The sequence below is a fragment of the Mercenaria mercenaria genome, unplaced genomic scaffold (assembly GCF_021730395.1).
Source record: "Mercenaria mercenaria strain notata unplaced genomic scaffold, MADL_Memer_1 contig_585, whole genome shotgun sequence".
Lineage (NCBI taxonomy): Eukaryota > Metazoa > Mollusca > Bivalvia > Venerida > Veneridae > Mercenaria > Mercenaria mercenaria.
In genome coordinates this window covers 24,241-35,870 of record NW_026463466.1, presented here as the reverse complement: position 1 = coordinate 35,870, position 11,630 = coordinate 24,241, and positions in this window count along the sequence as shown.

Sequence of the window (11,630 nt, the reverse complement as noted above, 5' to 3'; positions counted from 1 at the left end):
GGTACCAAGATCTTGTGGTGATACAAGTTGTGTGCAAGTTTGGTTTAAAATCATAAATGAAGCTGCTATTGTGCAGACAAGGTCAAAATAGCTAATTCTGGCCCTTTCAGGGGCCATCACTCTGGAACCCATAATGGAATCTGGCAAGTTCAAGAAAGGAATTGGTTAAAATAAAATAATAAATGAAGCTGCTATTATGCAGACAAGGTCAAAAGAGCTAATTCTGGCCCTTTCAGGGTCCATAACTCTGGAACCCATAAAAGAATCTGGCCAGTTCAAGAAAGGAACCTAGATCTTATGGTGATATAAGTTGTGTGCAAATTTGGTTAAAATTAAATCGTAAATGAAGCTGCTATTGTGCAGACAAGGTCAAAAGAGCTAATTCTGGCCCTTTCAGGGGCCATAACTCTGGAACCCATAAAGGAATCTGGCCAGTTCAAGAAAGGAACCAAGATCTTATGTTGATACAAGTTGTGTGCAAGTTTGGTAAAAATCAAATCATAAATGAAGCTGCTATTGTGCCATAATTCAGAAGTGCCTAGGCCGATCCGGCTAGTTATCGAACTTGGCTGAGGACTTATTGGCAAACGCATTTTGTTCAAGTTTGGTGAAGATCAGTTGAGAAATGTTTGACTTAAAGAGTGCGGACAAGATTTGTGACAGACAGACAGGCAGGAGTAAATCAGTATGTCTTCCACACCACTATGTGGTGGGAGACATAAATAACAGTAGTCTAAGCCCCTCTTTACACCCCAACAAATGATATCATGTGGTTTATATTTATAGCATCTCATTTGCATATATGGACGTTAATTAAGGCATCACAGCGTCCATATTACTCAGAAATGTATTTATAGCATCAAGTGCGACCTACTAAAGGAGTATGTATGATCTTAAGTATAAGAATTACTCTATGCACTTTTGACAATGATTTTAATGAAAAAGACCGACAAAAACATTAACTATAATATGGCAATAATTAAATATGCTTCTCTAGGTACAATGACAATAGTTCTATAAATAACGATGACAATATTCTACAAATATTTTGAAAATGTCATTCTAAAAATTAACTACAAATCAAGAAGAATATAAATGATGCTTGTTATAAGACATTTATCATTAACAAAATGAACGCCATCAACTGCACATCTCTCAACAAAAATATGGAATATTACGAAAACCGACTTAAGACATTTGAAACTTACCCCTAAAAAATGCTTAAATATGAGCTGGCAAGTGTGGACATGACATTGGCAATGCCGTAATAATGACTTATGTCTTGAACGTCTTTGGTAATAATCTCCTATGAGCTAAAGGACACTCGCAGTATTAATTGACCCACGGAAATAAACTGGTAAAGTTGACATATTTGATTGTCTGACCTTCTTGCACCTTGTAATATAGCTTGCTGGCATTTGTTCATCCTCCGAAGAAACTTTCAGGAAGGTGCGTAGATTGTCAATTTTTGATTTCATTACTGGATCTCGTTGAATTTGTTCACGAAATTGATGTTCCCAAATACAGAAGTACTTTATTCCTTGACTTTTGATGCAACTTTACTTTTTCAATGTTAAAGCGTATAGTTCATTCATAGACTGTCCAGTCAGGGGGTAAATGGTGATGTCAAGGTCTACCGTAAAACAATCGGGGACACAAATGCCACAGACAGCCGTTAAACTCATAAGCCGTGTTAATACCTTGTACCTGGCAGACACTTCTCTCCCTTATTTAAAGTGTGTTAAATATAGATTTGTCTTTCTTGGCCCTCCATTTCAACCAATGAATAGAGGTCTTCCTGTATTGACACTGGGTGGAATCTTCGCAATTAGGGTATGCACAAATTCTTTGTTCGTTTTTGTCTTATCTTTAAATTATACTTCCTTAATCTACTGTTTCCGGTAAATTACGAATAATTGTCCATCATGTGTATCCATTCATCCTCTGTTTCCACCTTTACTCTCCATTTTTCTTCTAAAAGCTTGGTCCTAAACACGTTCATGCAGATGGACGCTACAGCGCCCTGCCATATTATTTCCTGTTCTCCTTGTTCATTAACGATTTCTTCTTGTTTTCCAGTCGACAGCATTAATAGATGATGAAATTTTAAACAGGCCCGTCTTAAAATGTCCACATCGCTTCTACAAAATTCAAGCATTCTTTTCTAAAGTAAAACTTTTCATCAATCTTGGTCCAATGCCATTTTAAAAACACTTTTCTCTCGCTCGTTGACAAAATCTATGCCTTAATTGTCGGGTTCTGGGTATGGTCCAACATATCACTGGTTCTCACTTGTGTTAAAGAAATGCTGGAACCAGCCTTTTTCAGTTCTTCTAATCCAAATGCTTTGGGTAACGCTGCCAATTTCATTGGTAAAAGGTTGAGACTGTCAATCACCTTGATGTGCAAATCTTACCCTATGGCCATGTACATGATTTTGGAGCCTTTATACATAATCTTGTCCGGTCTCATGGATTGGTCTATGAGGTATTCTAGTAGAAAGTATCTGTCAAACCCTTTCAAGTTGTGAGCTACTGCCTTAAAACATCTATGTTGATCGGAAAACAACCATTCTCTGAACTTTTCATCCGTTTTACCTTCAAACATGGTTTCCTTAAAACTGCATGTACCGGGGCAGGGTCCTGTATCTTCGTTCTCACATTCTTCGCATCTGGTCCCGCACTTGATGGATTCGGGCTTTAATAACTCTTTATCTATACATTCCTGACATATAGTATGAGCCACAATGAAATTAGGCATACGAGTAGCTTCAGCACCTTAAAAAAATGTAAATGGAAAATAAAAATATACATACAAAAAAGTGACAATCATTATTTTTGACAACAACTGTCCTTATTTCTGGGTTAGAATTTTTCATCAACTTTTAAGTGAAAGATGCTTAAATACCATTACACCAAATATCACAGTAATTGGTATGCTTGCGTGACCCATTTGCTAGACCAGAAATAGTCTACTGAGATTGACAGAGAAAACAAAAATAAGAATTAAATTGACAGTAAGGCCATGGCTTTCAATACTGTATACATTGTATTTGCAATAGCTATATTGACTTTTGTCCATTTTCATGACATGCGATAAAATGCCGATAGGCTTGCACGCATACACATGGATAAATGATTAATTGCTGCTGTGTATAAATTTATTTGATTTAAATAACATTTTAATTAATCTTAAAATACAGCCTACAAATAACGCTTTTTGAGGTGATGGTGCACACATTTATGGGGGTTTAATTACTATTTAATATTACAGCTGATTTCAGCAGAGCTTAAGAGACTAAATACTTCATTTGATAAAATGCGTTTCTATTCAAATTAGTTTTTGATAAGTAGTCATGCATTGTTGCGCTAAGAATACACCAAGTTATGTATAATTTTTGAAATAAATAACATGATAAATTATTTAACATCCAGGATGGCCACCACACGCTTGCTGTGATGTCCATATATGCAAATAAGATACTATAAATAAAACATGACGTCATTTGTTTGGGTGTAAAGATGGACCTCTACTGGTTCAGTGCCTAAATCCGGACAGTGCTTAATAATTCGGACACCGTTTAAAAATGCTTTACGATCATGATTTTTTACTGAAATGAACAGGATCGACGCAAACGAAAGCTTTGATGACCAGCTGTCAACAAGTGTACGAATGTAAGCTTTTCCAGAGAAAACTACCTTTAAATAGCCGCACCGCATAAAGTAAACAAACATTGTGTGTGTTGGGGGATGACGTCATACAGCACGCGTCAGTTATCTGAGGTGCGACGAGGTACTGATTTAATAAGAAAAATATTCTGCCTATTGCAGACGACTCTTTTTGTTTGCTGATCGAAACTGATGTAAAAACATGTTTTAGTATTCTGTAATACCCTCAGTATTTATTTAGAAGATTTAACCAATTTCTGTTATATATCAATTAATTCAATAGAAAAAAAAATGCAAGCATTTTGCAGACAAGGGAAGCAATTCATTAGATAAAATCGGTGCAGTGTCATTATAATGATCCTCGTAGTTGTGTCAAAATGTATAACGACAGCGACAGAATCTGCATGTAAGAAGGAATGATTTCAAACATTAATTTTTGCTCAGGTAAATTTTATTATATTATTGCTATATTTGGCAATTATATAATGTTAGAAACTAGTCCATATGATCACGTGATGAACAGGTAATAAAATTTTATTTGGACGGAGATGTTTGTATATATTTACAGGACTGTATTTGACTGCTTTATTTTAAACAAGACGTGTTTATTGTTATTTTTGGGGACACAATTATTCGTTGTATTTTATACCCAAATCCTGTCCGAATATTTAAGCACTCTGAAGGTCAATATTGACAGCTTTTACTGGCCCAATTCGGATGACATTTTTATGATGAAATCAGCAATATACGATTTTGTTGTTTTGCAAAGAGATTTATAAAGAACCTAAAATTATACAGTTAAAATTTTATGCACGTGTGGTTTTATAATGCAAAGTTACTGTCAAAAACCCACCAAAAGTGTCCGGATTTAGGCACTTGACCAGTACTACTAATATTAGTTTAGTAAAGCCACCAATGACTTTGGTAACTTGTTAGATGAGACATAATACACCCCAAAATAAGATTTTTTTAAGATTTCCAGTGAAATAAATATCAAAAGAAATCCAATACAGTATCTACATGCTTCTATTAAATGTATTTGATTAAAATTAACCAGGAGTGATAGCTTGTTAAAAGTGAATGTTCTTATTCTTCATAGTATACATTAGTTTTAATCACAGAATATGTTCAGTACGGTCACACATTAAACCGGAATCCACCTAAAAACCGGAATACACGTTGAATAACCGGAATACACCTGTATTTTTTAATTTAAAGGTATTTTTGAAGTGTTTTTGATATAATTCAATCATATATATCATAAATAATTAACATACGAAAGGAAAATAAAATACGTTCACGCAAAATGATTTTATAAGAGAATGAAATTCGGCGACCGCGCGGGAAATTATCGTAACCGAAATACACCCGTATTTTATTAAAAAATGGTATTTCTGTAAGTTATTTGATATAATTCAATCAAATATATCCTAAATAATTAATATACGAAAGGAAAATAAAATACGTTCACGCAAAACGATTTTATAAGAGACTGAAATGCGGCGATCGCGCGGAAAATTATCATAACCGAAATACACGCGTATTATATTAATAAATGGTATTTTGTAGGGTTTAATGCAGAACTCATTCGTATATATTATGAATAATAAATTTACAAATGGAAAATATTTTTTTTATTAACTTAATTATTTACTTTATAAACGCAAAACGAATTTATACGAGATCGAAATTCGGCTAACGCACGGGAAATTTCCATAACTGAAATGCACTCGGCCTTTCTTTTTAAAGTAAATAGTATTTTATTATATGAACAATTTTTATAATTTTTGTAAGATGTAGAACGATGCTCAATCAGATTAAACATGAATGAGAGAAGTTAATTCTTTTTAGGTAAATAATAAACGTTGTCATGCATTCATAATTATAATTATTCAATCTAAAATGTCATAAATATTGAATTTATACTTATTACACATCATTACGAAACATCAAACTTTTAAGTGTGTTTGAACCTTTATTAATCTTTTTTTTTCTTGTTGAAATACGACATTTCTGCGCGAAAATAATTGATATATTTTCTCTAAGATACGCAGCCACCTTTAAGGTAGTTCTGCACGTTTAAATCGAAATTTTTGTAGAATTTTATTACACTCTTGATTTTTCAAGTTTTCAGAATATACATAGAAATTTCAGCAAATAAAAAGTATAGGGACGTGTTCTTTTTTAATAGACCGATTTAAAAAATATGGCCCTCACGCAGTAATTCATAATGGGATTTTATGGGAAATCAAAACTTTTATAACATTTTCGCGAGTAGAAGTTTTTCTACCATGTAGATTTTGATAAAACTTTTCACAGTTGTAAATAAATAACACATCACTTAAGCTCCGTGTGTTATGTTATGAGATATTTGACCATCATTACAGAGAACCAGACATTTCACGCGCAGAACTACCTTAATGATTATTAATACTAGACATCTTTTTAAGAACTTCGATCAAACATTATCTGTAATTTTACAGACTTACAGTCGAGAAGCTGACTGGTCGTAGTAATTCCTTAATGAACCAGGCCTTATGTGAGGGAAAGCTTTTGGCAACGTACAAAGTTCACGTACCAATGAAGGAAGAACTGTTTCATGCTACTACTGAAATTGACCATGTGGCAAATAGTATTATCACAATGTTTGAACCATCTTTGACAAATGAATATTCACCTCTAAAAACAGTAGGGGACGGAAATTGTTTGTACAGGGCCGTTTCTTTGGCACTGAGCGGCTCTGAAGAGCACCACTTACTGCTAAGGTTGATAACTGCAATTGAATTGATCATGAACAACAAAACCTATAACACTAGGAAAAAGGATAACAACTTCCTAAAAGATATTAGAATAGTGACAAGTCCATATGATAAGTTGGTAGCAGACGCCATTCGGGAAACGTCCTTCTCTGAGATGGCACATGTCTATGCTTTGAGTGCGGCGTTGGGTATTCCCATCAAATCGTTCTTTCCACCACAGTTGAAAAGTGAACTTTCCGTAGCATTTACGCGTACAGTGTATGGACGTAATGTGCAAGAAGACACGCCATGTCCGGTGACAATTATGTGGTCCTCGGCCTCGGCACCACGTGTTGAGACTGACTTTCATGCAAACCATTTTGTGCCGTTAGTTAAGAACACTTTTCTTGTTGATCTCACATGTTCAGGTGATTGTGATTTTGTTGAGCTTGAAAGCCGTGATTGTGATAGCAGTCTAGAAGTCGTTGATCAGGAACCTTTTGAGAACTGTGCAGTACCCGTGTCAAGTTTCAAACCAATGTCTGTCGGTCATGAGCCTGAGTCGGTTAATCGTGAGTCTGAGTCCGTGTCTGCTAGTCATCAGTCCATGTCTGATTGTAATGATTCCGTGTCTGCTAGTCCCGAGTCCGTGTCTGATAATCATGAGTCTGTGCCTGCCAGTAATGATTCCATGTCTGCCTGTAACGAGTCTGTGTCTGCCAGTAATGATTCCATGTCTGCCTGTAATGAGTCTGCGTCTGCCAGTCATGATTCCTTGTCTGCCAGTTATGATTCCGAGTCTGCTAGTAATGAGTCTGATCCAACAACAGGCAATCTATCAGATGGTTTCTTAAGCATTGAGGCAATAGTGCATCTACTGACTAATGGTGTTTCAGGCAGAGATTGCATTCCGTCTGGTATTAAAGAAAATGTTTACATTATACTGGACAATACAGGCAACATAGAAAGCCGCAAAACTGGCAAACGGAGTAATTTTAAAGATGACTGTGGTGTTTGGGACACCTCAAAGGGATCATCCCCAAAAGGTTATTACTTGAAAACAGACAATGGCTTAAGGCAGATATGTTTACGGAATGATATTTACTGCATAAAAAAACAAGTCAAAGGCAAGCCCGAGTATCACCCCATTGAACCGCAGCCCGATAAGTCGGTAATCATTGGGGTACACAGGTACTACACAGTTCTTAAAAAAGACTCAACGTATAAGAAAAAAGTGACCTGGCTTGCAGATGGTGGTATCCATAGCAACAACGCTATTGTGGAATATATAGGTAAATTCCCTGGACTTGCCCCCCATGGTAAAGCGAATGACCGTACGACTGAATACCACAGGATACCACCAAAAGTAATGACGGAGATAGACGACCTAACGGGAAAGATGAAACCTCATCAGATTGCAAACCATCTCGCTGACAAATATGACGTACTAGATTTACCCTCCCACAGACAAGTTTTAGGCAGACAGTACAGACAACGGAAGAAAGACAAAACAGTAGACGGACACAATGACAATTTCGCGGACCAAGTACGACATTTAGAAAATCTTGTGACGGACAACAATCCCTTTGTTAGATCTGTAATAAGGACTAGTGGAAAGCCCCCCGCATTTATATGTTATACCGACGAGCAACTGACGGACTAGAAGTACATGTGTTGCACTGGAAAACAGTTTTAGGAATTGATAAAACGTTCATGTTATGTAAAATGCATGTCACTGTTACTTGTTACAAACAACTTTCTATTGAACATGTAAGGACAAACCAAAATCCTATTTTTCTGGGGCCCCTTTTCATTCACGATAACAGTGACTTCGAAACTTTCAGTCATTTTTTTTATCATCTGAAGCTGAAATTGCATGACACCCCTCTATCAAAATTAGTGATTGGCTCAGATGACGAAAAGGCTTTAGTTAAAGCCATTACAACTGTTTTCCCAGAGGCAACTCATGTTCTTTGTACGAGACATCTCGAGGAGAATGCTAGACATATACTGACGGACGACACGGTATCAAAGACACAGAGGGTAAACATGCTCGACAAAATTTTCGGACAAGACGGACTCATTGACGCAGATGACAGTATTTGTTACGACGAACAGGTTAAGGAGATTGAGACAGAACTGACAGAGGTTTCGAGCAAATTCCTGACATACTTCCAAAGACGACTGATACCCGTACTGAAAGAGAAGGTTAATGACCCACAGCGTCAAAATAAGGTTATACAACATTGGACCAACAACAATTGTGAAAGTATGAATCATGTCCTGAAACAGACTGTTGACTGGAAGTCCAAGCCCCTGCCCGAACTTGTGAATCTTATACTGGACTTGGTCAATGGACAGTTCAAGCGCATTCGCAGCGCAATTGTCAGAGTTGGTGACTCGGCTTACGGACATGTACCGACATTTCGAGAGGTCAAAGACTGACTGGATTTCCTTGACTGATAAACAAAAGGTCAATACTTACAATCGTGTTCGACATCACGTCCCAATAGACAGCACACAAGTGACGTCGATGGACGGCAAGACAACAGTGTTGGCCCCAAGGACAAATGGGCGCAAGCCAGGTCAGAGAAAGAGGAAACCAAAAACAGTAACTCTTAGCTTAAAAAGGAAAAAACATGAACCAGAACCACATGATTCTCCATGATTTTAATGATTTACCATAGTGTTATGTACTGTAGTCGGGAAGGGGAGTTACATAACTTCACCGGGTGTTGTACACACCGACTCTTAACAACATTTTATTATTATTATTATTATTATTTATTTATTATTTATTTACTATATTTATATTCATATTCAATACTTCACTCCATATTGATTTGTTAATTATGTAAATATTATGTACTGTAGAAATACTATTTCTGTTGAAAGTATGTTTGACGAAATAAAATGAAAATGTTACTTGTTAAATGTGTGAAATAAAAATGTTAAGAGAGGCAGTTTGTTTCTTCATTTGTAAAAAACTGACGAAATCAGTACAATGATACTTGTACTAATTATCATATGCTTCTTATGGTACTGTCCAACTTCATCACTTTGGATGATGGTGTAAGAACAAGGATTTTAACAACTCAGTATTTATGTAAGTATCATTATTTATTCATTCTTGGCGTTTACAATAATTCCCGTTATCTGAAATATGAAATTTAATTATAAATACATCTGCGCTCGCTTATATGATTACTCTATACTTCATAAAGGAATATTATATAATACCATTTAAAGACTATTTTGAAATAATTTAAACCAAAAGAATCAAAATTTTAAAGAAATTTACCTACCTAAGTTAAAAGCTAACAAAATAATAACGATTGTAGTTCATCCACGCGTGCGCAAATTTCACGTGCGCTCAACAAATTTTCAACCTCGTATGAAAACGTTTTGCGTGTTTTAATTTGCTTTTTTAAATTAATTATTCATTTTAGATATGACTGAATTCTGTCATAAACCCTAAAAATGCGATTTATTACAGAAATACTGGTGTATATTAGAGAATTTTAGGACATGGAAATTCATTCACGAATGCGCAAATTTGCAGTGCCCTCGCAGATTTTCAATCGTGTACAAGACGTAATGCGCAAAATTATTTTAATTTCCTCTTGAAAATAAATTATTTATGATATATATGTTTGAATTCAGTCATAAACCACTTCAAAAATACCATTTGTTGAAGAAATACGGGTGTATTTCGGTTAAAGTAATTTCCCGAGCGGTCGCCAGATTTCGATCTCGTATAAAATAGTTTTGCGTTAAAGTATTTTATTTTCCTTTTTTAATATTGTTATTTATATTACACAGGAATGATTTCTGCAAAAAATCTCTACGAAAATACATTTATTAATAAATACGGGTGTATTTCGGTTATGAAAATTTCCCGCGCGGTCGCCGATTTTCAGTCTCGTATAAAATCATTTTGCGTGAACGTATTTTATTTTCCTTTCGTATGTTAATTATTTATGATATATATGATTGATTTATATCAAAAACACTTCAAAAATACCTTTAAATTAAACAAGAGGGCCATTAAGGCCCTGTATCGCTCACCTGACCTAATGACCTAAAGATCAACATTCTGACCAAGTTTCATCAAGATATGTTCATAAATGTGGCCTCTAAAGTGTTAACTAGCTTTTCTTTTGATTTGACCCCGTGACCTAGTTTTTGACCCAACATGACCCAGATTCAAACTTGACCTAAAGATCATCAAGATTAACATTCTGACTAAGTTTTATGAAGATACAGTCATAAATGTGGCCTCTAGAGTGTTAACAAGCTTTTTCTTTGATTTGACTTAGTGACCTAGTTTTTGCCCCAGCTGACCCAGATTTAAACTTGACCTAAAGATCATCAAGATAAACATTCTGATCAAGTTTCATTAAGATGTAGTCATAAATGTGGCCTCTACAGTGTTAACTAGCTTTTCCTTTGATTTGACCCGGTGACCTAGTTTTTAATCCTACATGACCCAGATACGAACTGGACCTTAAGATTAACAAGCTTTTCCTTTGATTTGACCTGGTGACCTAGTTTTTGACCCAAGATGACCCAATATCAAACTCGTCCAAGACCTTTTTAAGGATAACATTCTGACCAAGTTTCATTAAGATTGGGCCAAAATTGTGACCTCTAGAATGTTAACAAGCTTTTCCTTTGATTTGACCTGGTGACCTAGTTTTTGACCCCAGGTGACCCAATATTGAACTCATCCAAAATTTTTTTAAGGGTAACATTCTGACCAAGTTTCATTAAGATTGAGCCAAAAATATGACCTCTAGAGTGTCAACAAGCTTTTCCTTTAATTTGACCTGGAGACCTAGTTTTTGACCCCAGATGACCCAATATCGAACTCGTACAAGATTTTATGGAGAGTAACATTCTGACCAAGTTTCATTAAGATTGGGCCAAAAATGTGACCTCTAGAGTGTTAACAAGCTTTTCCTTTGATTTGACCTGGTGACCTAGTTTTTGACCCCAGATGACCCAATATTGAACTCGTCCAAGATTTTATTGAGGGTAACATTCTGACCAAGTTTCATCAAGATTGGGTCAAAATTGTGACCTCTAGAGTGTTAACAAGCTTTTCCTTTAATTTGACCTGGAGACCTAGTTTTTGACCCCAGATGACCCAATATCGAACTCGTCCAAGATTTTATGGAGAGTAACATTCTGACCAAGTTTCATTAAGATTGGGCCAAAAATG